Source organism: Bombus bifarius, unplaced genomic scaffold (genome assembly GCF_011952205.1).
Source record: "Bombus bifarius isolate JDL3187 unplaced genomic scaffold, Bbif_JDL3187 scf7180000008140, whole genome shotgun sequence".
Lineage (NCBI taxonomy): Eukaryota > Metazoa > Arthropoda > Insecta > Hymenoptera > Apidae > Bombus > Bombus bifarius.
In genome coordinates, this window is record NW_022884468.1 from 1,917,882 (window position 1) to 1,924,426 (window position 6,545).

The window sequence follows — 6,545 nt, forward strand, 5'->3', positions numbered from 1 at the left end:
AACGTTCAGGAATGGTAAAGTGGCAGGAATGGTTTGGGAGCAGAATCGCGTTTGCGATTGACCCGCTATCTGTTTCTTTGGGTTTCATGCGGCCGGTATACCTCGGGTATTGAATATTGCGCCAGGCAACGAGAGTGGTTCTGGGTGGTCCTTGTGCGGCCGAAATGTTAAGCAGAAAGGGCAAAACGGACAGCAAGACGGTCACAGAAAGAGCGAGATAAAGAAAGAGAGAAAACGTGCAGGTCCCTATTGGGTTCTCGGCGTGCCTTTCGTACCCCTGGAATGTGGCCGATGTCTCTATCCGCTTCTTGCAGCGGCCACGATCACGGGGACCACACGAATCGATAATTGCCTCTTTCGAAAAATTGCTCCCGCCTTTTCCACTTGGACCAGTTAAACGTCGTTTTTCTGGGCAACGCGTCGGTACGCGCCTCGAATTCGCTCGCGTAATACCGAGCGCGAAAACCTGACCGGTTGAAGAAGCGAGATCCAAAGTACGCGGCTTCTGTCATCGGGATGATCCGAGCCGGAGGGTCCAACGAACTTCGCTCTCGAATGTCGTCACTCGGTCGAATTAGTTCTCCTTATACATATAACAATAGATGTTTGTACTTATTCGTTGAGCTTGAAATAATGGCGGTAGCTTAACAATAGAATTATACCGATGATCTATAATGTGTGTCTAAATATTTTATACATAAATATTTCGAATTATAACGATGCAGTGGGACATGAATTATTAGAACGTAGGTTAACGAGACGATGCATTATTGGACGAGCGAATAGAAAATTCACAAGGAAGAAATCGTTGTGTTTTTGCTTGAAAGCTTTGCTTTCTTGTTTAATATTAACATTTATAAAGAAGTTCAGAAGAAATGCCATATGCAAACAAAGTTCGATTCCATATTTGTGAAAAATTGAATTGTACACACATGTACAGAATGCACTTAATATTGAGAGTATTGAAGCGAAGTGTTCGATATAATATTGAAAGACCAAAGGAATCTTTACTTAGGTTCGTTATTCGTACTCGTGGCAGCATTACTTCGGCATAACGTATTAGACTCGACTATACGTCAAAAAAAGAAAACAGGAAAAAACGAAATAAGCTAAAAGGATGTAAAATTAACAACATTATGTAAACGTAAGTATGGGGAGGACAAACAGGAGTACGAACGCGCTAAAGATGCTCAAAGATGGTAACGTTAAATGCACCGATGTTCATTGCTTGTCAACGAACATGTCATTTACTATATTTAGAAAAGATGTTCGCCGCAAGAAGAGGTACACGCGAACGTATTCTTTTCTCGCATCGTTTTTCAATATTATTTTATAACGATCGTCGAACGAACTAACGAACGAATCCATTATATCGACGTAATGTTTCATTTAACAGTCGATGGTCAGAATGCATGATTCCGACTATTCTCTTTCATTTCTATCGAAGCGATTATCGGTTATGATGACAGACATTACGCGATAATGCGTGACTACTCGCGTAACAGCGTGATACCAAATTAGGCTAATTTGCATAGCTAACATACACCATGAGCGTGTATCGTGGCAAATGTTAGCAGAAGATGAATTCGTCACGCACCGGTTGCGTATGACAGCTTCCACTGCTTATTTTCGGAAAAACACGCGTATTTCCTGCGAAACAATAATCCATGTTGACTCACTAATCAACCGGCTCGAACCGCGCTGCTCTCGTTCCTGCGGCTTCTTTTCGCTTGTCCTTTTTTTTTTTTTTTTGTTTTGGCCAAGCGCCACGAGGAACGCGTACGTTTTCTGGGTAACGTCTAGTCACCACTTAAACTCAGTGTAACGTATTTGAACCGGAAACAAAATCCTGCATGCAAATAATCAAACTAGATGTCCACGTGTGACGCACACGACTAATTTCTCACAGCGACGATGACAGACAGATTTGTAAAATATGTATTACGTAGTTGCTAATTTTAGTATAAAAAGTGATTCGTCTCGTGAGATTTATTGTAATACCTTCGATCGGATATGCTTGCGTTATTATTACGAGCAGCAGGAATATGTGGCACGACTTGTTTGGCGAGTATGTTGCAGTAAGGTCAGTTTTTCTATTGTAAGTCAAGGAAGAAATGATACTAATTACTCGGAAGTCGGAACAAAAAATTAATGTGGCGTATTTGAAATAAAGTTGTAAGTGCAACTAAGTAAATCGGGATAAATTAAATGTTATACTAGCTTGTATTATGTTCGTATGTAAATAAAATTGATACCAAAAGATTTTTAAATAATCCATTCACATTCCATGTGCAAAGAGAAATTCTTGAATCTGAATAGTTTGATTCAACACATTTTATAAGGTACGAAGGAACTTGAACAAAGTTTTGTGTAAGAAGTTAGATTCAAGCAATTGATGTTCAAAAAGGTTGGAACAAGTAATTGAGAAAAAACTGAAGAAAACTGCATGTACAAACTAATAATAAATTCGACTAAAAGTGATTATTAAAATTTCATGAGTAGGACGCCGTTTATATCTATATTTTTAGAGATAATTCAATGTGCTTAAAAGAGGCAAATAATGAAAATTCAAGATTTTCTATTAGCTTTGTAACGCGGTATTTGCGCTAAACGCGTACTTCTACGTTTCTTCTACAATGTTCATGCCGCGTGCAGCTACGTTTTCCCGTTATCATCGGGAGTCATGATTCTGATGTGATAACTTATATTATGTATACATAACAAGAATCATGTGTATACGTAGTACGCAACTCAAGATTGCTCGCGAACCTACTGAAAAATCTCGTGAGGACGGTCACGTACACCTTACTGTTTAAATTAAATTGCAACTCCTCGCAGGATGTGTCACTGACGAAGCTCACACCTGTTTATTATTAATCATAGAAGATGTTAATCAGATTCCGATCAGTACGCCAATAAACGATGCCGACCATTATAAATACACAGTTTCATTACCCGAAGAGTACGATTTACACGATAAACTTGCTCATCAGTTTTTCCATGTTTAAATTATTTTTCCACTTCACGTTGTATTTCAGGCAATTTGGAATCAGGTGATTTTCTTCTAACTTTCTAATAAACTTTAAACTTGCGTTTATATCTTTTCCTCCTTTGTACCAATAAAACATTCTGATGATGTTTGTCTATCATAGAAAAAGCTAGGACATCCTGTATTCGTCTTAATCTTGCATTTACTTCCAATGAAGGTTGTCTTGTCAATCTTTCAAGAACCTAAAACAACGTGATCGCGAAAGCTTAAAAGCATATGATACGTGTTCTCGATAACGACGAACTCCGCGTGATCGCATTTATAGTTCCGTTAAACAAACATATAGTCACGTATCGTCGTTGCATACTTATAAAATTATCATATAGAAAATTATCGTGGTCCACCTGAGAATTTTAGATACGGTGTGAATTCGTAGAGCGGCAAGGGCCGAGCTGAAATACCGAGCGTTATCGAGGCCGTGAACGATTGAATCATGATGTATGTACGAGTACGCACGCGACAGTCAAGACGCGACTTCCAGGAGAAGGTATTAACAACGGTTCGAATTGGCACGCGTACTTCCCCAGCAGACGACCTGCATAATCCTACAAGAGTTGAGCAATGGTAGAAAGGACTGGACGATTGTCGGATCGAATGATTGAATTATGTACTTAATTACACGGCTAACATTCATCCCTTTTATGACATGACATAATGAGTTTTGATTGAATAGGGTTGCTTACATTACATAAAAACAATAACAGATCTCTCGCAATAATCGAATAACGGAATTCTATAAACCTTACTGTTATTATCAATTAAGCGTAATTTTGTTTTTACATATCCAGATACTTTATAACTTCTTTGGGGTGTATAATGGGAAATATATTTAAAGGAATTAGATATAAAGGTAATATAAAATAAGGGATGAGACGTTATGGGAACAGTAATGCACTAAATTTGATTTATTCATTATGGATTTCCCATACGTGCATCAGAAAGGAACAGTTTTAAATTGAGCGCTATTGCAAATTGTAATAACAGGATTCTACAATCGTCAAGATCATTTCGTTTAAATTGTTCGTAAACGTTAATTATTAAAAAATATAATATAACGGTATAAAAAGATAATGTGGTACATAAACATTAAAAAAATTGATATTCAATACACCTCCGATTCTCATAACATAAATAAGTTTCATTTATCCTGTCTTAATTTCTTCAATGGTTTAATTCGTATGGTTCAGATGTAATACTAACTAGGATGGTTATCTTTTTATTATATAACAGAGTATTCTAATGTATCGGGATACACATGCGTAGTCATACACGAGGTATTCTTCGAACAGCGTTTCTTATGCACTTGACCCCGAAAATTAACGTGACGTAGACAACGTAGACGTCTGCTTTCGTAGGCGCGAAATCATTTCGCAACTATTGGCGAGACCGCCGTAATCATTGCGAAAACTCGCACGTCATCCCGTTAACCAGTTTATACCATAAACCAATAGCGGCGAAAGTAGAAGAAAGGCACGGGAGGAGAGGTTGGCCTTGATTCGAAATTCGTCCCTTCTACTTTCAAGATCGCTTCTATTTTTACCGTAAAATACGTGCTTCACGAGATTTTTGATCTCCTGTGACGTCACACACGTAATAAAAAAATAGTTGCGTTGTTATGTGGTATAATCCGTGGCACCATAACCTACAAATCGTTAGTCCGATCGTTCTCACTCGTAACGTGATTTCTAAAGCGAGTGTAATAGAAATCGCTTAGTCATCTAGAAATCCTTTCTCTATCGATTCTTGTACTATAACACGTACGTCAATTCAGTATTAACTGTTATAATAGTTTAAACTACCTACACCTGCGTTGTGCGAATAGGGAAATTTAAACATTTAAAAAGGGCAACGTTAAAATGAAAAGTAAAATGAATTATAAACATCATATTACTGTCTATATTGGGTTATAAAATTTTACACAGAAGTATAACAATATTTATTATATCTATTAGGCTATAAAACGCGAGTAACTAATATTCTGAACATTTTTATTTACACCTCTATTGATAGTCTCGAGATGAAAAACAGTTGAACGGAGCCACGTCGATGTGCTTTTGTTTATCGATGTACTTACTAAGAGTCTTAAAACAAAGAATCTTACTATAAATAAAAAGATCACTGTCCCATATGAAGTTCTCGATACTTAGACACCGATTACACAGTGACTTATTAAAATTACACAATTAACACGAATTTACTAACTCATTACTGAGAAGTATGACATGTTTATGCTACTGGAGAAGCTTCCGAAAAAAAATCTGCGAAATAGATGTCATCGTCTCTTGACTTACTCGCCTTTGTCCTACCGAGAAAAATCGTTCGCTCCTTTTCGGAAATAGTAGCGTTCGTCATAACGTTAACGAAGCTGCTGCTCATCCCTCCCTTAGATTTAATGGGGGTTTCACGCAGAATTACGATTACGAGATACGAGTAAGGGAAGACTCGGTAAAAAGAAACGTGATCACTGATTTCAAGTGAGAGGAAAAAGAGGACACAGGGTAACTTTCAGAAGGGGAAGGTTTATTATCGAGGTGGGCCGATCGCACACGCGAGATGAGTACACGGTTAGGTGAACATGCAACTAATTGATCTGAGATTTAACGACATCCACATCGATAACAATTATGTTCTCAAACATGTCAAACGAAGAAGAGCGTTCGCGTAGAAAGGAAGAAAAAGAAGATATTAGATAAATCGTAGATAAAATCGCAAACTAGATATTATCGTTTCTTCGATACATTAACCCGTTACAAAATCTATTAATAATTTTTTGGTTATATTCATCTTCTTATTTACAGAAATGTTTTTTATCATTTTATGTATTTGTATTTGCAAAGGCTGGAATTAATATCTCTCTGTTAACATTCAATAATTGTAGAAATTTTTAATTAATAAATTACTCGGTTAACAGATAAAAACGCATGTAGAAATCTCGATAATGTTGCTATTATAATACCTATAAATGTGTGAAACATCTATTGCATTCTGGCTTCGATATTGCGACGAGATGAGTGATGATCGATTACGAATTCCTTTGAGAAGGCTGAATCAAGAAAAACCTGTATTATCACGAACGTTCATACATAGAACACGTTAATAATAGATAAGCAGACGTATAACTATGCAAATGAGTCATTCAGTTATGATAAGTTGGTTTTAATGCGTCTAGCATCGCGAGAGGGTAAGATACTCCGCTAAAAGAATCGACGTAAAGCGCTCATTGTCATTGCCATGTTCATCGAACATTTTGCTCGATACGTTCGTTATCATCAGAATCTCAACGGCAATTAATCCATGTTGTAGCGCGGGCATCGAGATGCTGTAATTATTACTATTATCGTCATCTTCTCTATTATTAGCGTTGTTCCACGGTGTTATGTCTACGGAAACATGCTTACCGTGCATAACCGCGTACACACTTACACGCGAGTACGCTTACTCTGACGTAGTTAAAAGTCACGAGCCACGGTTCTCGCTTATTAATTGCATGTTCGAG